At 37.4% G+C, this 18,916-nt stretch overlaps 1 protein-coding gene across 1 annotated transcript in view; it reads left to right on the forward strand.

Moving 5' to 3' along the window:
- NAALADL2 (N-acetylated alpha-linked acidic dipeptidase like 2) overlaps nucleotides 1-18,916 on the forward strand; it is a 489,848-nt gene that overhangs the window by 136,627 nt on the left and 334,305 nt on the right. The gene's annotated exons all lie outside the window — the stretch shown is intronic.

The following is an 18,916-nucleotide window of genomic DNA, read 5'->3' on the forward strand; positions in this document are numbered from 1 at the left end:
TGGTTTCCTGATACATTTTAACTACATCACATTTTTTTTAGTAAGTTAAAAAAATGTTAATGTGGAAAGTAACAAGTAACTGTATGTTTCATTCTTCATCTCCTTTATTGAAAGGGACCTAAGTAAAGGATTATTTGACAAAGTGGTATTATTGCTTTATATAGCTATTTATTTTACATTAGTGGTAGAGATAGAGCACTGTATGTGGTCACAGGATGAATTAATGGATAATGATAGAAAGTGTGTAACACAGTTTGGAATAGATACCAGTGGACAGGAATTTTGTTTCTTCCTCTAAAATCTATGATCAGAGCAAATTGTGGTGTTCAAGGACAGAATAGGACAGTAGGAATAGGCAGGCATGTATTTAAGATGGAAAGGTCACAGTCGTATCTGTTAAGAAAAAATTTATAAACCACCATTCAAGTGTAGCTGTGGTTTCAGAAATCGTCAGAAGGCTACAGAAAGACTTATGTGCTAAACTGTGCAGGTAATTATTACTGGTCAGCTTCAGTGACTTTCTTTAGCAGTATAGAAAAAACAGGTTCAAAGCAGAGTCATGCTGAGCTTCAGATAGGTAGGTGCTCACAGGGGGGAAAGTAGAAAGGAATATAAGTAGAAATGAGGCAGTGACTTAAAGCTAGCAGAGGTGTTTTCAACGTGGCGGCCGCAGACTCAAAGAGTCAGTGGACTCTTCTAAGGATCCATGAGGGTAATGAAGGGAACCAAAACTTGTCAGCTGGCCTAAATTGGCTGTACAGGAGTCTGAACTGGCAGGAGAAAACTTCACGGGTCAAGAAACTGGAAAACCCCTGAGTTACAATTTAAGTGCCCAGACCCATCCTCAGTTAAATTTGCTGGAAGATTAATTACTAATAACTGATTGGATACTAGCTTACTTCCCTATCAACACTTTAATGAACTGCAATTAAACTTTTAAGTTTAGATTGTGCTTTGTACGGATGACTTCCTACAAAGTTTTACTGCTTTTAAAAGATGTTATTTTTTGATTAAAATTTTAACTTCCTGTTAAAAAGAAAGACCAGAAGAATTGTCTGTCCAGCTGCTTTTTATTTTAGCCATCTTTAATGGGAAAATTAGCCTTTGAAAGGTATCTAACTTTTGTAAAAAGCAGAACCTAGATTCTCTAGTGGATTCAAATATGCACAAATGGGCACTGTAGAGCAGGTAGCTGAAATTCAAACATCATGTCACAGCTGCAAACGGATATCACACAGATGTTGTACAAGACCTTTTCAGAAGTTATTTCTTTAAAGTATTAACCCAAGACAGTATTTAAGATCATTCCTACTTTCAAAGGTAGTTAAAATAATTTATTGGAAATTGAGCTTAAGCACTGATCTGTGTATTTAAATCAGTAACTTGCTGAAATCTGAAGACTCAACAAGTTCACTAACTTTAGTCATACCTGAAGATAAACCTTTACAGTTTTCACAGCTCTGAGAAAATACCAGTCTGATTTTTCTGTTGATCTAAGTAAAACAAAAATATGACCCCAAATGTATTCCTTTTGATGAAAAAACTATTATTTTCCCTCCCATCCACTCTGTGTAATGTGGTATTAGGTAGCAGCAACACATGAACGTTTCAAGAAGTGGAAGCCACGTCTAGATGTGAGGCCAGTTCATCTTGCAGCAGGCAGTGTGAAGATAACGAGGTTACTCAATGTTTGTTTACATGTCTCCACATCATTTCACATTCCATGATGTCAACATGACTTTGAAAACAGATTTATTTCAATGGAATGCAAATTTACATAATGCAGGAAGCAGTGGTGCCTAGGAGCAATGCTGGTACATAACCAACTGCAAGTGTTTTCCAAGTATAATTATTCTTTTTTTTCTAGATATGTTCATAGAGGAAGATACCTTTACTGGAAGTTATTCTGAAGTGATTCTGTTGATTTGCCATTTAAAAACAGATACGTTTTCATTCTAGATGTCTGTTGAGCAAGGACGCTTTGAAGTCAGAGGCCTAAAGGCATTTGTTTCTTCTGCTGCAATTTTCAGATCCTTGATTCCTTTTTTTTTGAGATGCACATTCTCTAATATATCTTCTACCCAGATTCCAGCTAGCTCTGTATATCAAAACTGGTCTTCCTTGTCCTCTTAATTTCCTTTATGCAAACTGTAACCCATAGAAGAGTCAAATAAAACAAATCTACAAAGAAAATCTGTTCATAAATGGAAAACTTAAACAGACTTTAGAAAGGAGACTTATTTTCATTACACTTGTGCCTATTTTTACATTTTCTGAAATGGCTAGAACTAATATCAAAGGTTATATGCAGTATCAGTAGGCTTGTGGGGTTTGTTTTTAGAAGAGAGAAAGCTCTGCAGCTTGGAGATAAAATGTAATGTAGTAGTTGCTAAGGTAACTGCATGTTTTTGTGAATAGTGGAACAAATTAGGTGAGCAAAACATCTGTAAATTGTCAATAGGCAGGTTAGAGCTGCCCTTAAGCTGCAGAAATTAACCTCTTCAGACCTGTCAGCGAAGCCAAGGAACGTGGAAGAGCATGTCGCGCCGAGCTCTCTGTAGAGCTTGTACTCCAGTGAATGCTGTCACCTCTCCCTGGGAAGCAGAGGTCAGCTGTGGTGGTGGTGGGTCTTCAAAGGGCTGGCAAGCAGGAATGAGGCCAGCTTGTGTGTGAGTATGGAAACTGGCTGCTTTTGTTCTGTTTGGAATGATCGAACGGATTGGTTTGCCTGCTGCGTTCAACATGCTAGTCTTATCTTCTGCCTCTAGCAATAACTGGTCTGTGACTCCATGGATAGTTCTGGAGAAGGATGGGACCCTGTGTCCTTTCATAGCCGGCTGCCTGAGGACTGGTGCGTGCCCAGAGTCCTGCCTCAGGGGTGGCCAGTTCTCATTTTCAGCTTATACCGGAGGTTGTTCTTGGTTGAGTGCGCTCCTAAAAAAGAAATACAGACTGGGTCCCCTGGAGAGATACCTGCAGAGGCTGTGTGTCTCCCACCCCATACATCTAATACTCCTCTGAGAACACACAGTAGCTGAGTGTGTATACAATTACCTTTGTTTAACCTTACACTTGGACAGCTTTAAGTAGGTGAAGCCTAGGTGTTGCTGTCAGCTGCTTTCTAGACACAACCAGCTAGCTCTTTGCCAACTACTGGTGGCCAGTAGGACATGTTTTGAAAAAGTCTGAAACATAAATTTTACAGGATGAAAGCCAGATGCTATTATGTGATTACTTTAAAGAGTGATGGCTTGGGACCCCATTCAAAATCTGGCCCATATCTACAGAGGGGTAGATATGGTGTTATTTGTGTGGAGAAGCTTATTGAATTTCTTCAGGCACACCAGAGGCTAACGACTAAAAATGAGAGCTGCAAGAATAGCAAATACTTCAGTGGTTCTGAATCCTTTAAAATGATTGGCCTCTGCCATTCAGAGAAGGGATTATTTTCCAGAAGAATGTCAAGTGTCCAGTTATGTCTAGATCTCAGTGATTTTTATGTGTCCATATTTCTGGGCATTCATCTCTGGGCTTAAAGATCTTTGTTTTCTTCCCATGACATGCCTGCCTTGGCTTCCACAAATTGAACCGAAGGTGTCTCAGTAAGCAAGTAAGCTGCAGTCATTTGAGTTCTGAATGCAGAGTACCAACAGTTCAGAAGTAGATAATTACTACAGGGATGAGGCCTTTTTTTCGTCGCAGTCTCTGTGGTTAATTGTCCAAACTGCAAAATCATCTGAGCTCGGCATGCCATAGCAGGATTAGCAGTTTCTGTGTAAGACAAGAGCAGGGAGGTTACGGGATCAGGGTAATTTGAAATGTGGAGGCGAAGCTTCGTATGATTAGTTTCCAATGCTAGTCCTTTACAAGAATAAAATTCACTGTCATTATATGGAATGGGAGCCGAGGGGAAACACCCAGGTGTTGTGAACTATGTTTTCCTCACCCTGTGAGGCACATTCTCAAACGAAGGCACAAAGCATACAGCTCCCTGCCTGGGAGAACAGACACATGAAGGGAGCTCTGCAGGCAGTTTGGTCAAGACCATGTTCATTGAAGGTCACCCAGATTGATTTGAGGGCAACTTGGACATGCCAGTGCTGGAAGCTCCAGCTGACTTGTTTCCTCCCACCACTAGATGTTTTGAATAAACTGTAGCTCCTGCACCAAACACAGCTCCATGGCTTGTCATGTGAAGCAACTTTTGTGTGAGTGTTGCACTCAACTTCTCTGGAGCTTTTGCTATTCCTGGCAGTGGGGCCTGTAGGTACCAGTAGAGCTGTAGAGCTGAGTTAGATTTAGCCCAGCTGGAACACACAACATCTTTATTCAGTAGATCATCATTATGTGATGCAGCAGATGCTTTAGAGCTAGTGGGTCTGATTCACATTTAAAAAAGAAATAAATATGGAGTAACTTTAAGTCCATGACAATATTTACCAATTAGTCATGAGTAACCAGTTGTAGAATTTGGTTTGGTTTGTTATAGTTTTGAGTTGTAACTGCAAAGAGAAATGCAGCTTTTAATTTTCTAGGGGGTTTTTAGTTTTGTTTTCATTTTTTCTTTTTTTTTCCTGCAATTGTTGTTACTGAATAATTTGAATGAGTAATGTGAAAATTTTGACTATTAGGTTTTGTGTTTAATAGTGTAAATTGATCTTCAGTAATAAGACTTTGTGCTGTAGGATGTTATTTGTTGAATCTACCTAATTAAATCAGGAATTAGGAATAAATAAAAATAACTTTAAATTGAGAAATGAGTCATAGATGGAACTACATGGGTTTGGGTTTGCTGGTCTGTACACAGGATCTAAAATATTCTGCCGATTGCATCTCCATAGACAGGAAGAAATATATTTTAAAATTAGGCAGGTAGCATTTGATACTAATTATTTGGTCTTTAAGTATAGACTGTCTAGATGAAAGAAATCTATTTGTCCCAGCTCAGAAATTTTCTCCATTTCATTCCTTCTAACTCAGTGATTACCAGAATCTCAATTTGGAGACACTTTTGAATCCAACCACCTGCACTCAGAATTGGACCATAGGTTCTTAAAGATTTTATAAAAGCGACAACTACATTGTTCTGATATTGCTTGCATCCATTCCATGGTATTTTCTACTTCATCTAACTAACTTTTCGTGTCTCTTCAAGCTAGTTGCAATCAGAATTGCTTTTAACGGTGAGATTTGAGACCATATAAGAAGGAATAAGTTATTAGTGTGGGGCCTCATGTAGCCCCATCAATTTTCATCCTTGCTTTCCCAAAAGTGAGAAGAGGAGACGCTGAGAGCTGTCCCACAGAGGGTAGGGCTTTGGGCATTTTATTAAAAATACAGGCAGATAAAGAAACAAAGCGCAGTTTCCTGCGGCTCTCATGTTTTGTTATTGTAGGTGGTAAATGCTTATTATGTACACTTCAAAATTACACCTCCCATATCTTTGTGCTTTGTAGTGTACATTTCCAAATAGCATTATCAGACTGGGGAGATAAACATATTCATAAAATATGGATCTTTATAAATATATTATTGTTTGTTTTCTCTTTTAAAACACGTTTACCTGGAGAATTTACTTTCATGGTGTTTCTCTTCTCCCAGTGAGAACATTGAATTCCCCTCTGTAGACTGCCTTTAACAGGAATGGTGTTCTTTCAGTCCCTACTTTGCTTACTCCAGTTGTTTTGCTGTTAGGAATTCCTCAGTTTCCTTCTAGAAATCTCTTAATTAAAAGCCATGAGCCTTTAATTATTCTACAATTCCAGCAAGGTCTCTTGAGAGGATAAATGCTGTCAGTTCATTGCAAATGTTGACACCTGCATAATTTTTACCACCTTTTGGATAAATGGTGATTATTTCTCAGAAGAACAATCTCAAAGATTTATTGGAAAACTGTTCTTGTTATTGGCCCCTAACAGGAAGATCCAGACTGTTAATAACTGTCAATCTGAAACGTGTTTGGAGCCTGTCCAGAAACCATGCTTTTGGCCTGTTAAACAGAATGTATGATTTTACATATTAAAAAAAAACCTCACTGTAGACAGCAAATCTTATTCAGAAGAGTTGGAACTAAAAGGTAAAACTAAAATAAGTTTCCTTTTCCTTTCAGCCTTATAGTAAAGTCTGTTTGTGATCTGTCAGTGGGAGAAGTGGAGGAGTTGTCCATACACTGGAGTTTAGACACACTAGCTAAAACCAATATTCTATTTTTCATCTTTTATTGGTATTTCAGTAGTTTACTGGATCAAAGAAAAGACAGGTGGAGCAAACCCACTGCCGCTGAAAGTGTGGCAGAACGATCTTATACTGTGGTGATAAACATAAAATATGTGGGTGTGGGATGGATAGAAAGGGGTTTCCATGCCTGATGACAAGGGGCTGCAATAGCACAGAGAAGGAGGAGTGACAGAGACTTGTTTTTTCCTTTGTTAGAAGGTCATAACTCCTGAACTACTTTGAGGTTCTTTGGATCAGGCAGACTTTTTTGCTTGTAGAGAGTAGAAAAGAAAAGGAAAAAACCAAAATCAGCCCAATAACCAGAGACATGATAATCATAGTGGCAAATGGAAAAGATATCAATAAGAGAATTTAGACAAGTAGTTATGGGTTTAAACCACAATGAGAATTGTGGCTGGTTTTGACAGATGGGAAAAATAAATTCAAGAGACAGTTTGTGTTGACAACAAATGGAACAAATTCTGCAGGAAAAAAACACATTACCTTTGTTTCTGAAACTCATAACAACGATCATATTTATAAGGGGTTTTTCTGAGGCAATAAATGTACAGTGGTTCTTATATGTTTGTCCAGGGCATTCATCTGGTTGAATATTGCAAATGTCACTTAAATGTGCTTCTAAAGTGTCTTAGTTTGTTACAATGAGAAAGTAAAGTTTTTATTCTGTACAAATGTATAGAAAAGCAACATGGTATATTGTGTGATTTTTATAATTAAGAATGTAATACTCGAGGAAGAAGTGCTTTATAATAGGGGAGGTGGGCAGGATTTCAGAGGATTTAACAGTAACTGTGTCATTTCATACTTAACTATAAAAGTAATATTTTCTAACAAAATTACTATTTTAGGTGAAGGCATAGTGTTTTTGAAGCATTGAAGCATGGGGAAAATTGAATTTGTGTTTGAATGTAATGTACTGCAAAAGGGATGCTCTTGATGTTTGAACGGGCTGCTAGTTAGTTTTAGATTAAAGTGCATAAACTCCTTTTTTCTCTTCATAAGGAGGTTCACAGGCATTAAAAACAAGGGCATGTTCTGTTTCTAAAGTAATATTAAAAAGTTCAATGCGTTCCCTGGACTGATCAGAAAATGGGAATAATTTTGTAGTACTGATTTATTTACAGGCTGGTATTCTCAGTCAGAGATATATTGCTGAGATATATTTTTAAATAACTATGCTGATAAGTGACATGACTGAAATCACTGTCCAGAAGATGTAAATGTTTGAAAACAGGGGTTAGCTTTCTTGCTTAACATACCTTACAAATTTGAAACCAGGAATCTGAAGCTGGAATCGGGTTAAGGAGTGCTGTGAATGCAGGAGAATAAGCTCTTGTAGACTGATCGTTATTGTGGGCATGTGCTGAATATTTGTGATGCAAATATGTGGAGTGCTGTGCTGAGATTAGAATCAAACAGATTACTAAAAGGCCAAAAGCTGAGATAACCTAGATCCAAGGGTCATGAACCTACTGTCTAATGGAGCTTTTATTTGTGTATAGTCCTGGGTTTTAAAAACTGTTCTCATACCTCTGAATTACTAGCTGAAAACAGAGCTAAATGTAGAGCAGAATAGGACTGCAAGGCCTTTGGGGGGATTGGATGACAGCTTTAAGATGTAACTGTGGTGCTGCTTGTTAATGTTGGTAGATTGCTGATATTGAGGGGTACGTACCGAGATTGGAGAGGTGTTCGTTGACAATAGAGGCCCAAGAAATATGATGAACAGAGAGTACTAACTGTTAGGATATCTAGCACATATACTTAATAAACTATCAATATGGTTGTACAAAGGGAATAGCTTTTTTTAAAGAAAAATTACTATGGGTGATAATTTAAAGGAGAAAAATTTTATTGTAAAAGGATATATCATCATTTAAAATGCCAAAAGGCTTTATTAAATTCAGCATCTCGTCTTCTAACTGCTGAAAATTCAGAGAAACTCTTTTGACCTTCCACTGTTTAACAACTGTCAGTGGCTGAGCCATTATATTCATAAGCAGTTTTACAGTACATCTTATAGTACATCACGTATTTATATTAATACCTTCATACCACAACCTGAAGCACAGCTCCTTTCTAATGAAACATTCAGTTACAGGTGGCCTTCCGAAAAGATTAATGAAATGCAGACTTTATTAGCCACAGTGGAACATGTAATTTAACTATTGAAGTTACAACTCTTGCTCACCTAAACCTGCACCTTTGGCCATAGGAGTTGAATGTGTTTGATCTCTTAAAGAGGCCTTAAAGAGGCTGATTGGCTGATGCAGAGGATGGGAGCATCCTGAGTTAGGTGGCACTGTGTATGCCAGGCAAGAGGAGTACTTGCCTGGTGACCCACATTCTTCCCTTTTTCTGCTGCATCCTTGGACCAGGTTGCAGATGAAAACTCACGTCAAACATCAGTGTGTGCTGATGCTCAGCAAATGTCCGCCTCGCAGCACACCAGTATATGCTAGCCAGGGGAACCCATGTGCTGCAAAAGAGAATTTAAAGGGCCCAGGGGAAAATCAAAGTCAGACTGGTTTAGTTTTTCCCCTACAGAATGTATAGGAATAACCTGAATATGGCCTTCTGTTAGGAATAGCTATTAATTGCTTAAATGCTGATCCAGGTAAGAAATAGTTGCATTGTAGCATACATTTTAATTATTTTTTTATTATTCTCTGGACAATAGAGATATCCTTCAAAGATGCATGTAAGCCTGTGTGGCAATCCTTGTTTATTTGTCTTTTATACTTCTAGATCCCAGTGAAAAGAGACTTAGGTAAATCAACGTTCTGCTTCTTCTGACTTGCCTTCAGATTTGTGCATTTGTAGTCCAGACTTTTTAATAAAATGAATTTGTGTGGTGAGGCTGTCTGTAGGTGTGTGTTTTTGTGTTTAGCGTTAGTGATAGTGAACACACAGTTTGTAAAGGAAAAGGAGCCCAACAGCAGGTGGAGCAGTGAACTGTTTACATCGCAGTATTCTGATAATGCATGTGCTTTTTTATTTTGTACTTGCTCCATCTCCTTTTCTTCAGGCTGTTCAGATCAATTGTCAAACATCTGCCTGTCAAAAAAAAGGTTGCCTTTCTATTTGGAAGATTAATTGGGTTATTTCAGTCACAGGAAAGTTGCCAGCTCTTGTAAAAATGGGAGGAGAAGGGACACAAATTCTAACAGCTATTGATTAATAACAGATGTATATTCAGTGGGATGGAAGATAAACTGCTCTTCCCAGGGATTTGATAGATAGGGTGCTTGCTTCCCAGGTTCCTGGGGAGCACTGCAGGCACCTCTGTTAGGCTGCAGAGGGTGTTACCTAATGTATTTCCATTGATTACATGATAGTGAGCATTGATCAGGTCTCTGTTGCCAGTCAAGTCTCTGCTGCTTCTGCCAACCTTCGTTCATTAGAAAATAAGTTTCCAAAGGCTGTTTTCCCCTGTTTCTTTTCTTTTATGTTACTTCTTTGTGCTATTAAGGACTGGCTTGAAATGATGTACGTTCCTAGAAAAGATCAAATCCTAGAAAAATCAGCTCAAAAAGCATGCTCTCTTTATCAGTTACTTTGTTTAATGTGTAAAGTGTCCAGCAGAGTGTATAATCCAGTGTTTTGGTCAATTAGTAAATCAATATAATCCAAAACAGATTTATAAACTGCACACAGACAACCTGGGGAACAGGATCTTTAAAGCCGATAGCATCAGCCAGCGTGTCTGAAGTTATAATGACAAAAAGACTGGTAAGAGAGTAACTAAATGCTAGATGGCTTTGTAATGCCATTGTGAATAAAAGGGACACTGCTTTTATACACAACACGAGGAAAAAGCATTGTTGGCCTACCGTAGTGCTTTTGTGATTTTTGTGTGCGTTAGCTATATGTAGATAGATAGCTACCTCTACTAGAAAGAGTAGAGGAAAAATATAAAGGAGCAAAGGAAGAGATTGATAGTAGAACTAGTAGGGAACTTCACAAAATGGTAATTCCTAATCCACTTGCAGTGGAATCCTGAAGTGTTTCAGATGCTCTCTGCACATCATAAACCATAGAAGGTGTTTAGGTTTTTGCTCTCTTCTGTCATTGGTATTGGGCTTGTTTGTCTTGTACAATTAATTATTGAATTTTTTTGCGTGCATTTGAGCTGTGTTGTTCTGTAGATGAAATCTGGATTTATTTTTAAAGATTCCCTGTCACCTTTTACTCCTGCAAGTGTCCTGGTATTTCTCTTGAATCTCACACTAGGGCTCATACATGACTACATTTTAGTACTACTGCAGACACTCATTATGAAGGCCACATCACTTGCACATCATTGAACTATGAAGAACTGTATAGGATCGACTAGCAGGATATGAACTTTTTGGTGGGTTGACAGGCATTTTTCTGGTTGTTAGCAATAGAGGTCAAACTAACATCCAAGTCTCTTCCTGTCCATGGAAAGTACTGTGCTTTTTTGATTTGGTCTTCTATTGTGCTGAGCATCACAAGCAAGATCCAGTGGCCCACCATTTTAATTTGAAAAAATTTGTAAAGGACAAATTTAGTACAGATGACAAGTAGCTATTTGAAATCCAGGTCTTTACTGTTTGGTGTGGGTTGTGTGTGGCATTTTTTGTTCATCCCTTTGGGCTTTTTTGCTGTTACGTGCATGGAAACTAGGAAGGTTGACTCTGTTGCTGGGTCACTGCTTCCCAGAAGGCAGACATTAAAAAGAGCATCTGTTCAACCTCTGATTCAGTTTTTGACCACAATCCCATCAGCATCACTTCTGGCAGCTGTGCTTCACCAGTTATTACTGCAGCAGCTCCATGTAGGGAGGCTGAATTGCAACACTCCTTAACCTGAAGGGTGCTTGGATGAAGGGAAGGGAAAAGACCACATGACTATGTGAAAGTAAATCTGTTGTATGATAGATTATACTTTTTTCTTTCATCGCATCAGTCAAATTAAAATTGTGCAAGTATTGGCATTAGTTTCTAAATTTCAGTGACTGTACAGCTGAAAGAAATGCCTGCAAGCAGAGAGAAGTTAATTTAATGAAATATTTAAAAGTTCTACTTAACGTCCGGATGTTGCCCCTTAGATGTACGCACTGCACACTTGTTGCTGGGAATGGTCTGCACTTCTGCTGCCAGAGAAAAGTTGGCTGGAGTATCCAGAACTATCAAATTCCTGAGAATTTCCTCTTAGTGAAAGACAAGAACTTCCCCTTAAATGTGAAAATGATATATGGAAGTACATTCAATAATTTGTTTTAATTTACGACACATCACAACGTGTATGGGATTTTCTTTCTGAGCATGATACTGTTTGAAAGAATTTCCTTTGTAACTAGAAGCTGAGGAAATAACAATGGTTGTCAGAGTTCTGTCACAGAGATAAATATTAATGAAATACTTCATATAAGCTATGGTAAAGCCTCCTTGGAAATTCAGTCAGATCATTTCCCTCATTAGTGGAGAGCTCGTTTGTCATTCATGTGGTAGCTCATGCTTCTGGAGGAATGTAACTAGGTTTTTCAATGAAAATTTCAAGAAGTCTCTGGGTTGTGTGTCATGTGGTCTTTTCTAACTCATTTTATAAGAATAACTCTTTCAATCAATTCCCAAAATCTAAAATTACTCTAAAATACATGTATTAGTCACAAGCATTCATAATGTTTTATAAAACACTTCAGACAGTATAAAACTTACGGGTATTTTCCAGGCATGTACAGAGAAGCAGCATTATTCATGTGAGAAAATAATTTGTTTAATCACCTTGTGTTTTGGAGCTTAACTGTCTTTGAACGCCTCCTGAGAGCTTTTCTGTAATAGCATCCTCCCAGCCAGCAACTCCAGCCTCTACCATATCTGCTCGCAGTTGTTGAGGGTTCTCTGCAGTGTTTTTCCTCCTCAGCATAGCCATACTTGTACTTTGAAGTTACATCATGTTAACTCAAGACATTGTCTTGTGACCTCTTACAAAGAAATAATAATGAAAATACAAAGGTCTTCCTGATTCCAGCTCCTCGGGCAAAACCACCTGCTAGTTGCAATTACCTGAGGCTTTCCATCACTGGTATTTTCCCATACCACCAAACTTCAAAGGAAATATATTAAATGTTACTCTGTATTAATGATTAATTGTAATGTTGTATAATGCAGTTTCTGGCTTTTCTTGTCTTGCTTAGCGATTCATGTAACTTTGCCTGTTAATTCATTTGGAAGTTTTGATTTGATTTGGGCTTTTCAGAAAATGCCTAGGTAAGAAAGGCCAAGTAAGTGCTTTCATCTGGTTTGATGAAAAATCTGTCCAAAACTTGAGGGTTTTCTAAAGGGAGTATTTTTTTTTATCCTGTGACATTTCTTGTGTATGTAATAAATAATGTGTAATATTTCTTCTGGTTTTTGGACTATTTAAGCAGAACTTATTTGCTCACAGTTCAAATCCTCCTTCAGTGTGCTTAACCAAAATCCCCTTTCTTTGTGGGCTGATTTTGGCTGCATCCTTGACTCCTTGCTTTTCTCTTTTTGATTTGACTTTTTTTTCCCCCTTCCCTTCTCTTCCCCTCTTCCTTGAGCACACATCCCTCAAATACAGCCTTTGTTCACACAGTTAATGTTACTGACAACGTGTGTTTAGGACAGAGATGTCTCCCCTGTACTTTGGGAGTGCTGTCATTTCAGCTATCTCTGTCCAACAAGAGACTAAATGCTGCCTTATATGCAATAAAGTATGGTGGTTAAACATCTCACCTGTTTAGCTCCAGTTGAATTTCATGCAAAATACAACAGTATTCTTGGTTGTTTTATTCACACATGGTAAGACACAAGCACTGGGCTTAAAGTCAGGGGTTTTATTTTTCACTTTGGATCATCTGAACTAACATTAATGGAAGGAATAAAACTATAGGATTTGATCAGTACAGGTAAACATGAAATAAAATAGGAAAAAAAAAGGGCGACATAACAATATAGAGGGAAAGCAGCAGAAAAATTACAGATTCGTAAAAAACTATCAGTGTTATCAAGTAAAATCCCACTTCAGAAACTTTGTGGTATTTTTACATAAGATCTCATTCTAAGACGCTTAAGCAGACATAAGATCAGGTGTACTATAACTGCACACAGGCCTGAATCCAATTTACAGCATTGGTATCTTTCATTCACTCATCACCAAGAAATTGGTCCAACTTCCACATAACTGCAGCAAATTCAGGTTTTAGAGAGGATTTTTCTGGCGTTCGAGAGACAAGAATGACTAGTGCAATGCAACAGGAACTTTAGATTTAGATTATAACTTGCCTTGCAACTAAATGTCATAAATATTTGGACAAATGATAAATGTCCAGTTTTTATAAATTTGCAGTGGAGCTTTATCTCAAAATTAAAACAAACCTGGAAGCTGAATAGCAGAGAACTGAAAAGTTGTTGGGTTTATTTTTTTTATTTGTCTTTTCATTTTAATTCTTCTTTTAAAAGAACCCCTCAACTGAAATTTTCAATTCTTATGATGGAAGCTTTTTTGATTTAATAGATAGTTTTGTTGTGCAACATTTCTAAGTAATTTGTAAAAATCTTAGTCATATTTTGGAAATTTTGACTTTTTTAAAAAAGTGATTCAGGATGTCTTTTGTAGCTCTGAAGTAGTGTGGGGGTGTTTTTGTTTTGTTTTGGTTTTTTTTGTTGGAGTTTTTTTGTTTGTTTTTTTAAGTTAAATTAAAAAAACCCATAAGAAACATAAAGGCAGAACTTTTTTCTAACAGTGATATATACATGTTTTTCACTTCCCTCTATATTTTAGTACTAACTTTTAAGAGCAGGAAACTAAACCCAAATATTTCTACTAATGTATTGAATTCAAATTCAGCCAAAAGGCTGCCTGTCAGAATTCTTCATCATTATGATATTTAGTTCTACCACTGACCATTATATGAGCATTTTACAGCATACAAGGCTTTTACTATAAATAATACTCATGTGAAGTATAGCATTTCGGGATGCTGTGTAGAGCTTTGTGCTTTCCGATATTGATATTCTGCTTTAGTCTCCCATCTTTAGCCATTATGATAGTGATTATCATCTTTATGCAGATGATGGTAAGGCTTATGTGTACATATTTTTCTGTAGCAGTCGCAACTTTTAAGAGGATAGCTTACTTCTAGAAGGTTGGTTTTGTTGTATTTATGAGAAATTCTTGTGTTTATATATTTAAATAATCCTCTCCAGGGTTGGTCCATGCTGGTCCTGATGCTTCAAAACCCATGCCATTTCTCTTAGAAATAGTTTACAGTGTTACAGCTTGGCACTGTTGTTTTGGATTTATCCAGTGTTGTAGAGGATCTGCGTATAAGCAATACACCCCAAAACAGTGATTATGTCAGATTTACCATTTCTTCCCAACCTGATGATATGTAGTAGCTTTAAAATATTGCAGATGTGAAACAGCGTATCTGAGCTGTCTGAGCGTTCACTGAGCATTTTCTCATTGTTGGGATTTTTTGTATGAACTTTTTGTACGTAGTCTGTGACTTGACAAGCTTTTGCTTTTTCTTCTGTTTTTGTCAGTGTAGGGCCTTTCATATTTGAGTATGTTCATTAATTTCTTTGTGACAAATTAATTAAAGAATTTTTGCTAAGTCCAGGCTTCTAATGGTGTCTAAAAATAATTTCAAGACCAACAGCATAATGTCTTTTAGTAATTGTTAAATATGAGTGAACTGACCAGGCAAAAATAAGCATCAGGCCAGTTAAACCTCTCTTTAAGGATAGTGGTGCTTGTATTTAGAGATGCTCAGGAAATGTTTCTTTCACTCCATGCCACTCCCCACCTTTTTTCACCCACAGGATGATGGAAAGTGAAGAGAATGAGTGCCCACCCGAAGAGCTAAATATTTGAGCGTTATAGTGCTCACATGGGAAACTTCAGCAGTTTCCCCAGAATATGAAAGCTTATAGTGAGGTTTTTTAGAATGCATTTCTGTGAAACTTCTTGGGTTTTGTGTTTTGTGGTTTGTTTTTTTTTTTTTTTCAAAAACCAGTGCTTTTAGAGGGAAAACAGGTTTTCTTAGAAAATATCAATAATCCACTATTTGTGGTGGTGGATGTTAAGTGCCCTATTCAGTGTTTTGAAGGCCTTTATTAGAAAGTGTGCCCATAACGATGCAGCAGGACTTCTACTCTATCAGCAGTCTGTGGAAGCCTTACTTGAAAAATAAGAGTGATTTACCTCTTTCAATCAATTTTTATTCCTCATTAACTAGGTGAGAAATTACATGAACCGCATTGTTGGGTGTACCATAATCTTCCCCTGCAGCTCAAGGGGGAACACACAATCTAATCTCAAGTCACAATGCTACTTCTGTAAACAGAGAACCTAGAGAGCGCTGTGCGTGGGGAGGGCGAGATGCTTGCAAGGAGGGAAGTCTTGTGTCTATGTGAACCTCAGTTTGCCAGCATTTTCTAATAGGTAAAAACCTATTAGATGTCATAAGGTGGTTTTAAAAAAATACTTCTTATTCTTTTAAGATATATTACATTATAATCTCAAGAGAGCAGTCTTATTTGAGGGAGGCTTAAAATGAATGTGTCTACAAAATGGCTCCCTTCATACAAGGAATGGCTTACGGTCTTATAAAACTGTGTTACGAGCAGCAACCTGAAGATGGTATTTCTAATTCTCTGCTAGGCCTTTTAATGCTGCACTACTTGCATCCTTCATCTAACTAATTTCTATCTTAAGGATTGTAATTTTTGTAGTAGCATCTCTGCATGGAGAATTGCAAACCTTGTCCAATTGTGAAAGATCTTCGGTTTTTGTTTTGTCGTTACTTCCGTTTGTCCTGATTTAGGGATACCTACATTTCAGTAAAGTGGATGTTCTAAAACTGTAAGACTGAATATCATGTTGAAGGTAAGAAATAGTATGAGAAGACTGGCTTTTCAAAAATAAATTCATATTTGTGAAGTGATGAAGCTTGCAGAAGCACTAAACATTTGTCCGTTATTGTTCAGCAGTGGGCATAAGGTGCAGATGTATAATGTAAATTTAGCAGTATAGGTTTTTTTAAAAAAGAAATTTTACACTGACTTTTCTCAGTATGAACAGATTCCAAAGTCTTCAAGGTTTTGTTGATCCTAGATTTTATGTCACAGCAGTTTCTAGTGTCTTGAATGTGGCTTAATTGGCTCCCAGATGTGAGAACAAAATGGACCCTTTTTTCAGTGATCTATAGCAAATATGGACATATGCAATTACATTGAGTGTATTGGTTGGGAACCCTATAGACTATCTCTTTTTTTATATCAGGGCTTCCTTTAACAGTCAGTGAGAATTTCATATGGAAGGTTTTAGGAATCCGGTGTGGGTGTGTATTTCCTATTCACACAGAGGTCTAAAACCCAGCAGGACTTTGTCTTTGCAGTAAGTTGTATTTTCCCTGAATTCTTTGCATTACAGACTGAGAAGTCAGATCAAAACCTAGTGCTAACAGCATCAATGCCTGTATGATATATCGTTGTCTGTTGATAATATATTTTTAACATGGAACCTACATAAGGACAACCTCTTATAAAAGATTGCAAAATAAGAAGAACGGGGTTCTGGTGTTACTAAATAATAATTCCAAAGTGTGTTCATCTAAATGGGTTTCTCAGATCTTGTTTGTTTTTTTTTTTTTTTAAACTTCTATTCCAAATCCCCTCAATTTAATTATTAATGTGAAATTTAGCTCTTGGGACATTTTTTAGCAGTCACCACTAGCAAGAATGTAGTTCCAAAAGTGGTATGTGATATTACTATCTTTTCACGGTGTTGTTAGTACAGTAGTCTTAACGGGGTAAACGTACTTCTAACTCAAGGCCACCTTTACCCAGTCAGCCACTACTAAAACTCTCTTTACCTGTTTAAACCTTCTTCCCTTAATGAAAATTCATGGTAACAGAAGAGAGGTGAGTGCTGGTGATATAAAATATATACTATCAGGCACGAATATGTTTTATGAACTTGTGTCACATGAAGCCTTGGGAAATCTTGTACACATGAATGCTTTCACAAATTATGTTTATCTTGTACGTGCACAGGAGCAAATTACTTTTTTTTTTTTAGTCTTCAGGGTATCTGCGAGTGGGTCTATTCTTGCCGATTCAGTCTGAGGTAAGAAATATATCAGTAAGGCTGTAGACTTTGCAAGGTCACTTCAGACAGATAGAGTTGTATGAAATTTTTTGTTGAAGCTTGAAAGCAGATGAAATTCAGGTGGTTTTACTCTTCAGTGTGATTTGAATTTCTTACTAGTTCAGGAAAAGTAAGTAAAAGGACTAGTCAAAGTGTCACAGGAGTGATTAAAATGTTCTTCCAGGTTCCGCTGTTACAGAAAAGGAAGGAAACCATAGTTTTGGAAGGAGAAAAGTAAGCCCAATTACCTCGAGTAGAAGTGGCAGTTTCCTTTTTATCTCTTTCCCCACAGAAAGTTAGACTCATGTTGTATAGAATGGATTGGTCAAAAAAAGACAGTTAAATATTTAAGTCAATTACCTGAGGCTTAATTACAGCATTATATGTTGGATGCTTTCCAGCATTGGCAGCAATATCCCCTGTGCCCCCCTCCCACTGCCTTAACTTAGGAACCTGCAAAATACAGTATCATGTCCTTATTCATTGTAGTTATATCTTCTAGTTATGGAGACAGTGCAATTCTTTCACTTAAATGAGGATTTTTTCACTTTTCATTTTCACATTTCATCACACAGAGGGGTGATCACAGTGCAATAGTGTCTGGCATGCATTTGGCAAGTTTTTCAAGTATCAGAAGTATTTCTGAGATTTTTCAGGTTAGTTGCAAGCTCTGGCATTTCAAGCAACGACAACAGAAGCAAAACCACACAGCTATGAGTAATTTGCCATTTCCCAATAACATTCCAAATAGAGTTGAGTGGGTTTTGCATAGCTTTCACAATTGCTTTGAAGGGCATTCAAATGTACCTCTCATGTTGAAACAATCTTGTACTTAGGTTTCCCACACGCCAGCCAGTAGTGTGTCCTAGTAGTCCTCTGCAGGGCATTCCCAGACTGATGTGTGAGAATTCAGTGGTTGAACCACTCCTGTTCTTTCCATACAGCGGCCAAACCAGTTGTTTTAGCTATCGACTTTTCCTTTTAATCTTTGCTGTCTTGGTTATTCACATGTACTAAAGAATGAATGTTATTAACTCGGATGATGACAGAAGTACTGAACACAAACTTGTTTAAACTGGGTATGTAATCTGAAATTTATAAAAGGAAGTTTCAAGTGGAAGCAAGTTCACCACCAATAGTGGTGTAGGTTCTATTAGCTTTTCAATACATATTTGAAAATAAGACTTTTATGTTTTCTTTTCAATCCTGTGTCAGAGAGAGGCTTCTTTGAATTAATACAAAGACCGTTGCATTTGACTTACTACAAATAGGGAAACAGGACCTGCAGGGACCATGAAATACATGGCATCTACCTTGGGACAATGATATGGAGTAACGCAGTAGGTGACTTGTCCAGGAGGATCTGCTGAGTAAGTACTGCATATGCCCCCATGTATCATAGCCCACAAAAAGCTCCCAATAGAAATATGAAACCTACAGGAGAAGAGCAAATGTCACAACTTTATTGTACGTTATAATGCCATAAGAAAAGAGCAAGAGAAATAAAAGCCACAGCCATTATGCTTGTTAT

The sequence above is a fragment of the Strix uralensis genome, chromosome 9 (genome assembly GCF_047716275.1).
Source record: "Strix uralensis isolate ZFMK-TIS-50842 chromosome 9, bStrUra1, whole genome shotgun sequence".
NCBI classification, from domain to species: domain Eukaryota; kingdom Metazoa; phylum Chordata; class Aves; order Strigiformes; family Strigidae; genus Strix; species Strix uralensis.